Raw genomic sequence first — 12827 nt, forward strand, 5'->3', positions numbered from 1 at the left:
GTGAAAACAGCTAAGACTGTTACACCAGGCTGTTTTCCTGTGGCTCAGCCCCATTTAGTAGTTTTTGTATACAGGAATAACCCCATCACCGGGGTGCCAAAACAGTTCAGTCCAGCATAGGCACTGATGGGATGAAGAACCAAAAAACCAGCGAGGGGAGACCTCTTGGATCCAGAAGGATGGGACACCGCCAAGAGGAGATGGCCAAGAATCGGCAACACAGGCACTGAGAGTACAACGCGTCAGTCAAGGACTTACTGATCCCAGAGACACACTTCTGAGAGGATCATTAGAGAGACACCAGAAGGAAGGGACAAAAGGTGTTCATGACGGGGCAGTGGCACCCAGGTCATAAGAGGTGACTACACAAAAGAGACAAATGCTTCCTGTTCCTTCAGATCACTTATGAGCCTGCAGACCCAACACCCACAGAGCACCTACAGAGAAACAGCTCATCTCAGCACTGAGACACAGAACCATCCAGTGGCCAACCCAACAGGGAGGGAGGAGAATCCACACAGAGCTAGTCTGCTAGGCTAGGAGACAGGTGAGAGGGAGTCAAAGATAGGTCACTTCTGGTGTGGTTGCCTTTTGAGGAAACCAAACTATCTCAAAGACAATGTAACCAGCTTAATCTGTGGTAAAGATGAAACTCCAATTTGGCTATGTGCTAGCATAACCTCTGGCCAAAAGGACATGGGCTGGGGTCTGGGTGTCAATTTGTTTCTCATGTTTATAAAATAGGGAAGCTGTACCATTAGTGGAACTGGGGTCAGTGGGCCTATGGTCTCTGGAGGGACGGTAATGGACAGGACACCAGAGGAACTGAACAGTTGGAGTTAGGCTGGAAGAAACTCAGCTACATGGGCAGCCGTGCACAGTTCCACTTGTTTAACTTAACCTGCATTCAGCTTTAGTCATTGCTAAAGAAACATCCTCTGCTTTTGTCTAGCAGCTCAGGCCCCATACATCTTAGTGTTGACTTGGAAATGACCTTTATGTATATTTTGAATTTTGTCAATGTTTCTGTTATGGGGCTTTCTTTGAGACATACAGGCAGCCTTTCCCCTTCTTATGATCACCACAGGGCACTCCTAATTATCAGGTGGGTAAGACAAGGCACCTCATATGTCTGCAGTCACTTCAGTGTGCTGCAGGTCTCATGAGACTGGCAAATTAGGCAGTGAAGGTTAGAGCAGCAATAGCATCCCTGCTGAAGGATGTGGTGAAACCTGACCAACAGTTAGAGATGTGCACTCTTAAGACATAACTATGAATCTGCAACCCTAGGCATGAACTGAGGAACAGATGTGGCCACCATTTCCTCAAAGAAAGAAGTTTCATTACCTCCCTTGTTAGTGGCTGTTACCTCCCTCCAGTGGCTTCGGGGCTCTGGTAACCTCTCCAGCTTCCAAATCTGTATTGAAGGCAGGTTTGTTAAAGTTTGTGGAAAACCAATATACAAGCATAAGTGATGACAGTTTCCTCAAGTGCACCTGCTGGTTCAAGTCAGCTTTCTTGCCAAGGGCCTAACTTTGGCCCAACTAAAGCTGACTACATGGACACTCAGAGGAGATAGAGGGAGGGTGGAAGTGGTGGAGGTGGAGGTGGTGGAGGACTTGCTAGTGGCAAGAAGGAAATCCATAAGGCTGAGCTACAATGGAATTTGGCTGAAATTTCAGTTCTGATGCTGATATAAACCTGAAACGCAAAGATCTAAAGCATCTTGAACTTTTGTTAAAATGCCCTATTCCTGGGTTTGAATCTGAATATACTAAAGAATTGCCTCTCTGCTATTGCAAGTGTTCCTGATAAAAGGAACCCAAAATTTATTGCTTGAAATCCTCATAAAACTAGCATTTATCCATCTGTTTATATGACCATATTGTCCTACTATCTGAACTCCATACACACACACAAATGAATTCATCCACACAACACCCTTGAAGGCAGGAAATAATTATTATTCCCATATTAGAAATGAGGTAAAGAGAGCAACTCGCTCAACATAATACTGAGGAAAGTCTGTGTTGGAGCTGGGACCCGAACTCAAGTATTCTGAGTAGCAGTCCAGGGCCTTAACTAGAAGACCACAGTTCTGGTTTTATTCTATCACTTTAGTATTTGATAGATTTCCCCCAAGGAAGCTAATTTGGGTATTCCAAGCCTACAAAACTCCCTTCTTTTGAACCTTAAAGTGCAGATTCATGTTTCTTATCCCTTCTAGACACTGTAACTTTGACAAAAAGGATATCTGATTTGGAGATTCTTTCTATGAATGTTCAATAATTGTACCTTTCACAAAGACATGGTGGGAGGCAGAATGGATCCAGTCTTCATCCTGTGAGTGAACGTTTATTTCCAGGCAATATCACTACCACCATTCTGTCCTAATTCAAAGTACCCCAAAGCAATTGAATGGCATAAGCACAATGTAAGAAGGGCACTAAAGTTATATCTCAATTACACACAATCAATAAGACATTTAACAGCTTTATTTGTACTTTATCAGCCAGCAGTTAAGGGTAACAAAATCTCTGAGGCAGCCATTGTCAGATGGCTCAGGGTATGCATCAAAGAAGCCTATAAAGCAGGAAGAGCTATTCCTCCTGTAATACATATGTGACAGAGGAGTGCTGATAAGAGACTGAACCTTTTTCTCCTGGCCTCGGTCATGTGTGGGTCATGGTTACATAAGGCTAACAACTCTGTTATAATCCACTACAGTCAGTGCCTACTATTAACCTCTCCAAGAAGGTTAATGCTCTCTTGCTTTCTCTTCTAAGGGTTCAGCAACCAGCCATGCTTTGAAGATCTATACTTATGAAGAAATATGCAAGGCAGTTTAATGGTCACGTTTTTCTAGCCATTACAAGCTTGATCTCCTAGAATTAGCAAAAACCTCCAATGTGCATGTCTCAGTCATGCCCTTTTCAAGCTCACAGTGTACCCACGAATGTATTTAGTTATGGTAAAGAGTTTGTTCCTTGCCAGAAATTAATGTTACTGTTTGTTACAGCCCAGCAAGACTGTTGGGTATGAATAGGAAGACTAGGAAATTTGTACTTATTTCCTTTTTTAACCATTCTTGCCTGACTGATTATCACCCCCCTGCATGGAAAGAGGTGATTAGAGGTTAGAGTTATTAAATTAAATACATAGAAACAGGCCATGGACAAAGGGAATGTTCTGCCTGACAGTGCTATAAGTAGCAACTCAAAAGTATATAGCAGACGTGGAAGGCTTCATTTCTCTGAATGTATTTACCAGCAGTTACAGCAAGTGATCACCATGCCCACAAACCACAAGGAGAGCAGGACCCCCAGTCAGATTGTCAAGCAGAAATGACTGAATAAAAGATATGATCATGCCAATAAAATGTAAAACCATGCCCCCATCCCAGGGTGGGTCACTGGCAGCAGAGATCAAAGTTGGGATCTCTGACTCTTAGACCATGAGCCTCTACTGCATCAGCTAAAAGACTCAGCTCTGTTAGCCAAGGCTGTAGCAGGTTTTCAATCCTTACCAGGGGCCCAGACATCACAAGATGGGGACAGAGTGCCCGACCAACTGGGGGTGTGTCACAAAAGATTTTGCATTCTCTGCATCTGGCCTTGGGCTGTAAAACATCCTAATGCAGATTGGAATGATGACCAATCTTGCCACCTTCAGGACAATGTGTAAAGCCCAACTTTTTTTCCATAGCTTTCCTCAAAAACCACCATCTTCTGGAGAGGGGTTGAGACATGGGAAAGAAGGAAGAAATGGAAAGAGGAGGAAGGGGTGTGTGTGTATGTGTGTGTGTAAGAGAGAGAGAGAGAGAGATGTGTGTGTGGGGGGGGGGGGGGGTGAGGGGAATGGATTAACCCAGTGGCTAATGCTGGAGGAAGGGGAACAAAAAAGATCCTCTTAATACATGCTCCAGGTTCAGGAGGAGATCAAAATAGACATTTGATAAATTGTTCCATTTTGCTGGCATTATACATTCTTGCAAGGCACTGAGAGACCAAGATGATGAGCACTAGATAGGGCATTATCATTATAGGGTTAAAATCAAAACCATGTGATAGAAGTCACACTTTAAAATGCCTTGTCAAGCCACAAAATGTCACAGAACATGGAAATTAAAAAAGAAAGAAAAATGGGCAACACTTTTGTACAGGTGCAACTAACAACACAGTAGAGTGGGTGACTAGAGAGTGATCAATGAAGAGCCCAGGGCAGGACATATGCGGTGTTCTGAGTGCCCAGGGTTACCCCAGCTCTTTTAGCATCTGGATAGATTAAGGTTCAGTTTCTACCTTTCCATGCAAATCCCATTTTAGTTAGTGAGAACTGTGAGAGTGCTGAATTTGTTCCAGTGTGATGAATTGGGTGCACCTGGTCCCTTCAGGTGACTTTTGATACCTTTAGGTGCAGATCCTAATGAAGGGTGTAAGTGCACCGTCCAGGTGGTTGAATGCTTGTTTGCTGTACCCGCTGAGCCACAGATAGTGTGCTGAAGCGAGACGGACCAAGGGAATGATTAAGGGTATTCACATAAAAGTGTTACTGTTCAGCGGCGCACACGTGACACGCTAGGTGGTGAAATGCGGGGAGGCCCCAGTATTAGGAGAAATGTGGTAGTGATGCAGACGGCAGGAACGATGTGGCCTGCAGAGTACGAGCACGGTCTCGGCTGATGTTATTGAGGTGCTCTCACTGAACTGAAACTGCTGAGGATTTGCTCCCTGGGATACCCCTTTCCGAGACTTCGTTTGGAGGGATCTACTGCCCGCAGGCAGACACACAGAGACCCCCTTGAGAAAAAGAACTGACAACAAAAGGGGGGAGCCTTTTTCCCCCTGCAACAAGAGGATGAGTGGGGGGCTGATCAGGGAGCAGCAGTGGCTCAAGGTAGGAGAAGGTATTTTATTTGATTGCTGTAATGAAGACATTACAGGGGAGGTGGCGGGGAAAGATCCAAATGTCTTGTCAGTGTTTAATTTCCATCTGGTGGTATTTCACTCCCCCAAATCCTTTAATTGCTTGTATTTATTTCTGGACCTTACAGCATGTTACCATTCTTAGCCCACAGAACCTGTTCTTAGGGGGATCCTGTTAGTGGGTCTGCCCATACGTGTCCAAAGGTTTTTTAAATCTAAAATTGATGGGTGGGTGTGTTGCGGGAGAAAGGGGGATATAGAAAAGTCTTGATCAGGAAGGCTTTGCTTTAAGCAGTGCATAATGTAGTATCTTATTTGCCAATTACACTTCTGTGCCTGAATCCTATTAACTTCCATTTGAGAGAAATACATGGGCTTTAACTCAAAGTTTTGTTTTTTTGCTTAAAGACCTGTCAAAATGCTGGTATTTGTCACATTTGACTGCATGGCATTTATCCTCTGCTTTTACCATAAGGGTTAAGACTCAAGGAAATGGACATTTTATTACACAGATGCGGAAATGAGAATGATATGTCTGCTTAAAGGACCCTCTCTATCACACTCAAAATAATTTAATGCTTCCATTGCTGGAAACTAACAATTTACTTAGAATTGTGGAGATTGTCCTCAGACCACAGGGCTTGTTGATTTCCAGATTAGGTGACCCTCTAACGTTCTTTTCCTGTCTGCCTACCTATGTGTGTACATCCTAACAGGGGCAACTAGAACCAGCTGTCACAGACTGGCTTCATATTAGTACTTAAATAAACACTTTGCTGCCTTTCAGACAGCTTCTTGATGCCTCCTTAAAATTTAGATGATTAATCAATTGGGTTAGTGGCCAATTAGGCATAACTTTGTAAGAAAATAATTATGCTTGAGTATATGGAATTTGACTAGTAATGTGGTACAGTAGACACCCAGATTTCAATAGCTCTTTCCTAATATGTGTAGATTCAGTGGCTTCTCCTTAATTTGATTTTTGTCTTAAAGTGAGATGACAAGTGCATTGCTATTTGTCAGGGGATAATTCATTTTCAAAGGCAGTGAAATATGTATTTTAGTTGGCTTCCTGCTTTTTTCCCCTTTTGTTTTAAAACAAATCTTCTTGTCTGTTACTAAAGACTTTCCTCCTTTTAAATATGTTCTTTGTAATGCCACTGCTTGCTTTGGTTATTTGGTTTGGACAAGTGAATTTTACTTCAGTGCCCAAGGAGTCTCATAAGAGGAGGTTACAGTGTTATGCCTTTTGAGGACAGTCATTTTAACTGATCTTGTTAAGTAACACCGTTATTAAATGAATACAAATTAAAGCAAAAAGCATTTTTCAGTGCTCACAAGTTCTGCTTCTGAGCTAAATTTCTCTTTATGACTAGAGAGGTTTTTGCACTGCAGTATTACAATACAGCCATATTAAAAAGGTCCTTGGAGCAAATAACCCTCCAACACTGCAGCTTCGTCTTCAATAGATTTAAGTAATTCTGTGGGAAATAACAACACTGGATTTAAACAATCTAGACTGAAGTCCCCCCCACCCTCTCCCATTTTATATGTCAACTTCTTGTAGCTTTTATGCCAGGGACAAATCTAAAACCCATGTCTAAAAAGTGAAAGAAAAATATTTTAATTCATATTCCCACCCCCCCCCTTTTTTAGTGCAACAGGTCCTGAAGCCTTTTTAAAAATAGATTGAAAGTGAAGTATATGCTTGACTGTATGTTCTGCAGATGAACATTGGTACATAACATCATTTTCTTCTCTGTACTGTTTATTATCTTGTTTCTATAATGTAACAAAGGAGAAAAAAAAAAGGAAACTCAGGATAAAAGAGAAGATTCCAAAGGGATTACTGTACAGGCAATTTATGAGCTATTAGGATTTATTCTGAGGCAAACTGTATTGTGTGTTTAGTGCTTTCATTGAGAGGTGGCATTGAAGTCAGTCATGATATAGGCAAGTACGTGTAGTACAGCAGTCTCCCACCACATCCATACTTCATAATTTTGAGGTGTAAAGAACAGACCCAGAACTAAGCCACTTACCTTCAGTGCTAAATCGCTAGTTTTGAGTGGAGGTGAAGAGGGTTTGCTTATTTCTCTGTAATGGCAGCTTTTTTTTTTTGCAAATGAATATAGTCATTTTAATAATGTGGAACCTGTAGAAATAAGGCAGAACTATCTATTTGGTCCAAACAAGAAGCAGAAATCTCATACAGTAGAACCTCAGAGTTAGGAACACCAGAGTTACAAACTGACTGGTCGTCCACACACCTCATTTGGAACAGGGAGTTTGCAATCAGGCTGCAACAGAGACCTTCTCCCCCCCCCCCACCCCCCCAAAAGGCAAACACAGTACAGTATTAAAGGTAAACTACTTTAAAAAAAGGGGGGGGGGGTTAAAAAATTGACAAGGTAAGGAAACTGTTTCTGTGCTTGTTTTGTAATCCATACACCTCCTGGTTGTGGTGTTCGGTCCCATCTAGTGGCACTGAGACCACTTAGAGAGAGATTAATGAGTCTGCCCTACAGCGCTAGCTACTAGCCATATGGCTTTTAGCTCATGCAGTAGAGGCTCGTGCACTAAGCTCCAGAGACCCCATCCACCCGCTGACAACCAGGGTCTGTTGGTGATACAGTTTCATTTGAATTAAGATGGTTACAATGCGGCATTTTTCTTCTACATAGTAAAGTTTCAAAGCTGCATTAAGTCAGTGTTCAGATGTAAACTTTTGAAAGAACCACCATAATGTTTTGTTCAGAGTTACGAACAATCTCCGTTCCAGAGGTGTTCGTAGCTCTGAGGTTCTACTGTACGTGTAATTTGTCTGAAGTGTGAGTTTGGCCTGATCAGTCAAATGCTTGCGTACCAAACATTGCTCCACATAAACCTTTGGAGTACAGATCCTCTCATTGATTGGAGAGTGGCATTGCTTAGGGTGACAGATATTTATTGCAGAGGGACAGTAAGTGCTCTCCTATTTTACTTATGTAATAATCAGTTCTAGCAAACTGATGGAGAGTTGGAATGTTACCTATATAAATCAGATTTGAAGAGGGAGGCATTTGCTGTTCAGGGGGGGCGGGGGGGAATCCTTCCATTTTTAAATATCTTTAATCCAGGGCTTCAGTAACTGCAGTAATGCTAATTTTCTATCAATTTGCATGCAGGAATGCCTAGACCATCTTAGAGTAGAGTAATTCAAGCTCTACTTTATCTGGAGTATAGGGTTTTTTGTTTGTTTGTAAAAGAAGGGAGGAGAAAAAAGGCAAAGAGTTATCTTATTCATATCCTGTTCGGATCTTTATTCCGATCCTGTTCAGGCCATTGATGAAACAGAACAGTTAAAGAAACAATTTTGGAATTATGTTTCTCTTGATGAACAAATTAAGCTTATAAATGGACAGATGCATCACTTCATTGTAACACTACTTGTTAATGTTTGCACATCACTTGATAAAATAAGACCAGCTGCTCAGGTGTGCTAGGGCTGCTTTGCACTGCTCTGTTTGGGGAAAAACTGCCTTAAAACTCACAACCAGACCCCCAAGAATGTCCTCTCCTTGCTTAGGAGTGTGGCTGAGGAAAAGTGCCCTCCTGAATCCCCAGCAGCTGGAGTTGTTGGCAATCTCTTCTTAATAAGAGCAGCTTGAGGGCTGCTGTAACTTGTGTTGATGTTAGGACTGGTTCTCAGACAGCCCGGTATTGGGATAGCATGAAATTGGCCTAGTCACCTTCATAAACACTTCAGCCTCTCTGAGCTAAGATTCCCACATGCTTCACTCCAAATTCACTGGTTTAGATTAAAACCTAAAATAAATTTATTAACTACAAAGTGATTATAAGGGATAGCAAACAGATCAAAGCAGATTACCTAGCAAACAAACAAAAACGCAAACTAAAATTAATATACTAGACAGATAGGGTGAGAATCTGCTAGTTCATATCCGAACGGAGGGTACCGGCAGACTTGTAGATTCTTAAGGCACAAGCTGCATTAGTTTTACAGCTTGGATTTTTCAGGTCTTCATACACAGGCTAGAAATCCTAGGAAATCCAGCACTTCCAGGGAAGAACAGATGATGTCACTCCCTGCCTTATATAGCTTTAGCATATGGCGGGAACACTTTCTTTCAAAACTTGGTTCCCAGATGGGTTTATGGAAAAATACGGACATCCCAAGATGGAGTCCAGCAACATGTGGCCTGGTCACATGTCCTTGTAGAGACATAGCAGCCATCACTTACAGGCTGTCTGGAGTGTTCTCAGGAAGTCTCACCAGGTGGTGAGCTTCTCCCAAGGCCTATTTTTCCCTAATGGCTCATTGTCCTGAATAGGCCCTTCCCTGCCAGCTATCTAGACTGAAAGCCTCTTGTTTAGTGGGCGTTGCCCAGGTGTAACTACATTTGAAGTGCAGATACATAGTCAATATTTATAACTTCAAATACAAAAATGATACATGTATACAAATTGAATAATCTTATTCAGCAAATCATAACTTTTCCAATAACACCTTACACAACCTGTCTTGCATAAAATACATCATTATTATACTATAATCCTATAATAATAATAATTAATATCACTCTGAAAAATCTGGGGTGCAGTGTCACAGTGGGACCTTTCAGTTTTGTCTTTAAAGTGCCGTGCACAGTTACAGGAATGGTCATACTGGGTCAAACCAATGGTCCATCTAGCCAAGTATTCTGTCTTCCAACAGTGGCCAATGCCAGGTGCTTCAGAGGGAATGAACAGAACAGGGCAATTACTGAGAGATCCGTCTCCTGTAGTCCACTTCCAGCTTCTGGCAGTCAGAGGCTAGGGACACCCACAGCATAGGGTTGCATCCCTGACCACCTTGGCCAATAGCTACTGATAGACCTCCTCCAAGAACTTCTCTCATTCTTTATTTAATCCAGTTATAGTTTGGGCCTTCACAGTATCCCCTGGCAACAAGTTCTACGGGTTGATTGTGAGTTGTGTGTTTGTTTTAAACCTGCTGCCTAGTCATATCATTGGGTGACCCCTGGTTCTTGTTTTATGTGAAGGAGTAAATAATAGCTTTCTTATTCACTTTCTCCACACTATTCATGAATTTGTAGAACTCTATCATATACCCTTAGTCATCTCTTTTTCCAAGCTGAAAAGTCCCAGTCTTTTAAGTGGCTTCCATATGAGGAGAGGTTCCATATTCCTAGTAATTTCTGTTGCCCTTCTCTGTACCTTTTCCAATTCCAATATATTTTTTTTGAGATGGTGCGACCGGAACTGCATGCGGTATTCAAGGTGTGGGCATACCATGGATTTATATAGTGGCATTATGATATTCACTGCTGTCTTATCTATCCCTTTCCTAATGGTTGCTAATGTTCTGTTAGCTTTTGACTGCCACTCCACATTGAGCAGATGATTTCTGAGAACTATCCACTGTGACTCCAAGATCTTTCTTGAGTGGTAACAGCTTTTTTTTAGGGCCCATCATTTTGTATGTGTAGTTGGGATTTTGTTTTTCAATGGGCATGCTTTGCATTTGTCAACATTGAATTTCATCTGCTATTTTCTTGCCCAGTCACCCAGTTTTGTGAGATCTCTTTGTAACTCCTTGCAGTCTGCTTTGGACTTGATCATCTTGAGTAATTTGGTATTGTCTGCAAATTTTGCCTCTTCATTGTTTACCCCCCTTTTCCAGATGTTATGTTAAACAGCACTGATTATGGTGGTATGTATAACAAAAATAATAGAAAATTAGTTTGTAGATTTCATAACATGATTTTGCAAGCCAGTCAAAAGTAAGCAGAATCATTTCTGATGCCCTTACCTAGTTCCTTGGTGCCTCTATGTTAGTGCATGTAGCATCTTCAATACCCTGCTATACTTAGAGATGACAACATAGATTAACAATAACTAATGGGCCATATCTTCAGCTGGTGTAAATTAGCATAGCTCAATTAAACTCAGTGGAGCTACATCAGTTTACTCCAGCTGAGGACGTGGCCCATTACTTATACAAGGCCTGATTGGTACTTACTTTTTGCTATGTTGTACTTTTACTGCACAAGAAATCCCCTTTAAATCAATGGGATTACTCCTGGAATAAAATACTCTTCAATGTGAATGAAGGCATCAGAATCTGCTTATAGTGCCTTTCATCCAGGAGATGTATACTGATTCTATGCAGGGATTGCCCACTGTTGAAATTCATGCACCCCTGGAGTGGAAAAGAGCAGCCATTCTGGACTAGCAACATTTTACCAGAGGAGGTTTGGGGAAGAGAAATGAAGAAAAACAAATCCATTTGAAGTCATAGGGGGAATTTTAGGCAACAGAATGTAATTATCCAAGTTGGATATTGGCCAGGATATGTTAGCTAACATTTTTAATCTTGCAAAAAAAATCTTGGGGTTTTTAATAACAAATGGCCAGGATTATGTCTTACATCTTATTTGAAAGCTTGAGTTAAGAATGGAGTCAGTGGTTTGCTTTCCCTCTGAATAAGTTGCTGTCATTAATGTGTGTGCCAGCCTAAGAGCCCATTGCTCTCCTGATATGCATGGCATACATCTCTGTGTATCCAGGAGCCTTTTTTGTTCTCCACTGCTTGTCTGAAGAAACTCTAAACAATGAGCATTAGTTTATGGTTCTTCCTTTTTGACTTAATTTCCTTTCCTTTTTCTAAATTCTGTGCAAGGGCTTGCCCACCCAACTTTCCAGTTACATCATATTAGACATGATGTTCTTTGAATGTGTGGTGTTAGTTTGGCTGTCTGGAAATGCATGCAGTTAACATTGCTAAGTATCACACAGTGACACAAGCCGCCATCATAATTCTCAAGTAGCCTTTACAGTGGATTGCGTCAACACACAAGTCTTTCCAATGGCTCATTTCAATGACTAATATGGCACTTTTTGCAAGAGCAGATGTCTTGGCCAAAATCCAGGTTAGATAACTACATTCTTCTTACCTAAATTCACCTTTCTGTTTCAGTTGAACATGGTATCCTTCACTGTCTGCCCTAAACTCCTGTGTAGTGATTCTGGGACTGTTAAGCAATTTTGTCATTTCGCCTGAGAAGAAGATTGCATTTCATTGGTAGATGAAGTGATAGTCCTTCTACTGTAAAGTGCCTTTGAGATGAAAGGCCCTCGTCAAGGTTCCTTCCCCACTCTGAACTCTAGGGTACAGATGTTGGGACCTGCATGAAAACCTCCTAAGCTTACTTTTACCATCTTAGGTTAAAACTTCCCCAAGGTACAAATTAATTTTACCCTTTGCTCTTGGATGTCCACTGCCACCACCAAACTTTATCTGGGTTTCTGAAAAAAATGGAGTTTGGACACTTCTTTCCCCCCAAAATCCTCGCAATCCTTGCACCCCACTTCCTGGGGGAGGTTTGGTAAAAATCCTCACCAATTTGCATAGGTGACCACAGACCCAAACCCTTGGACCTTAGAACAATGAAAAAGCATTCAGTTTCCTTAGAAGAGGACTTTTAATAGAAGTAATGGAATCACCTCTGTAAAATCAGGATGGTAGATATCTTACAGGGTAATAAGGTTTTGCCTAGAGGGATTCTCTATGTTTTGAATCTAAAGTTACAAAAAAGACACACAGACAGGAATAGTCATTCTATTCAGCATAGCTCTTTTCTCAGCCATTTAAAGAAATCATAATCTAACACATACCTAGCTAGATTACTTACTAAAAGTTCTAAGCCTCCATTCCTGTTCTGTCCCCGGCAAAAGCAGTATACAGACAGACACAGATCCTTTGTTTTTCTCCCTCCTCCCAGCCTTTGAAAGTATCTTGTCTCCTCATTGGTCATTTTGGTCAGGTGCCAGCGAGGTTACCTTTAGCTTCTTAACTCTTTACAGGTAAGAGGATTTTTCCTCTGGCCAGGAGGGATT

General features: G+C 41.6%; 1 protein-coding gene across 1 annotated transcript in view; it reads left to right on the forward strand.

The window, feature by feature from the left end:
- The first annotated feature begins 4644 nt into the window (after positions 1-4644).
- Positions 4645-12827, forward strand: part of DAB1 (DAB adaptor protein 1) — a 685851-nt gene continuing 677668 nt past the window's right edge. Inside the window, exon 1 of the mRNA XM_084636865.1 lies at positions 4645-4896. The gene's annotated coding sequence lies outside the window, so the exon portion shown is untranslated. The remainder of the gene's footprint in view (positions 4897-12827) is intronic.

This window comes from Lepidochelys olivacea (assembly GCF_965140295.1).
Source record: "Lepidochelys olivacea isolate rLepOli2 genome assembly, chromosome: 8".
Lineage (NCBI taxonomy): Eukaryota > Metazoa > Chordata > Testudines > Cheloniidae > Lepidochelys > Lepidochelys olivacea.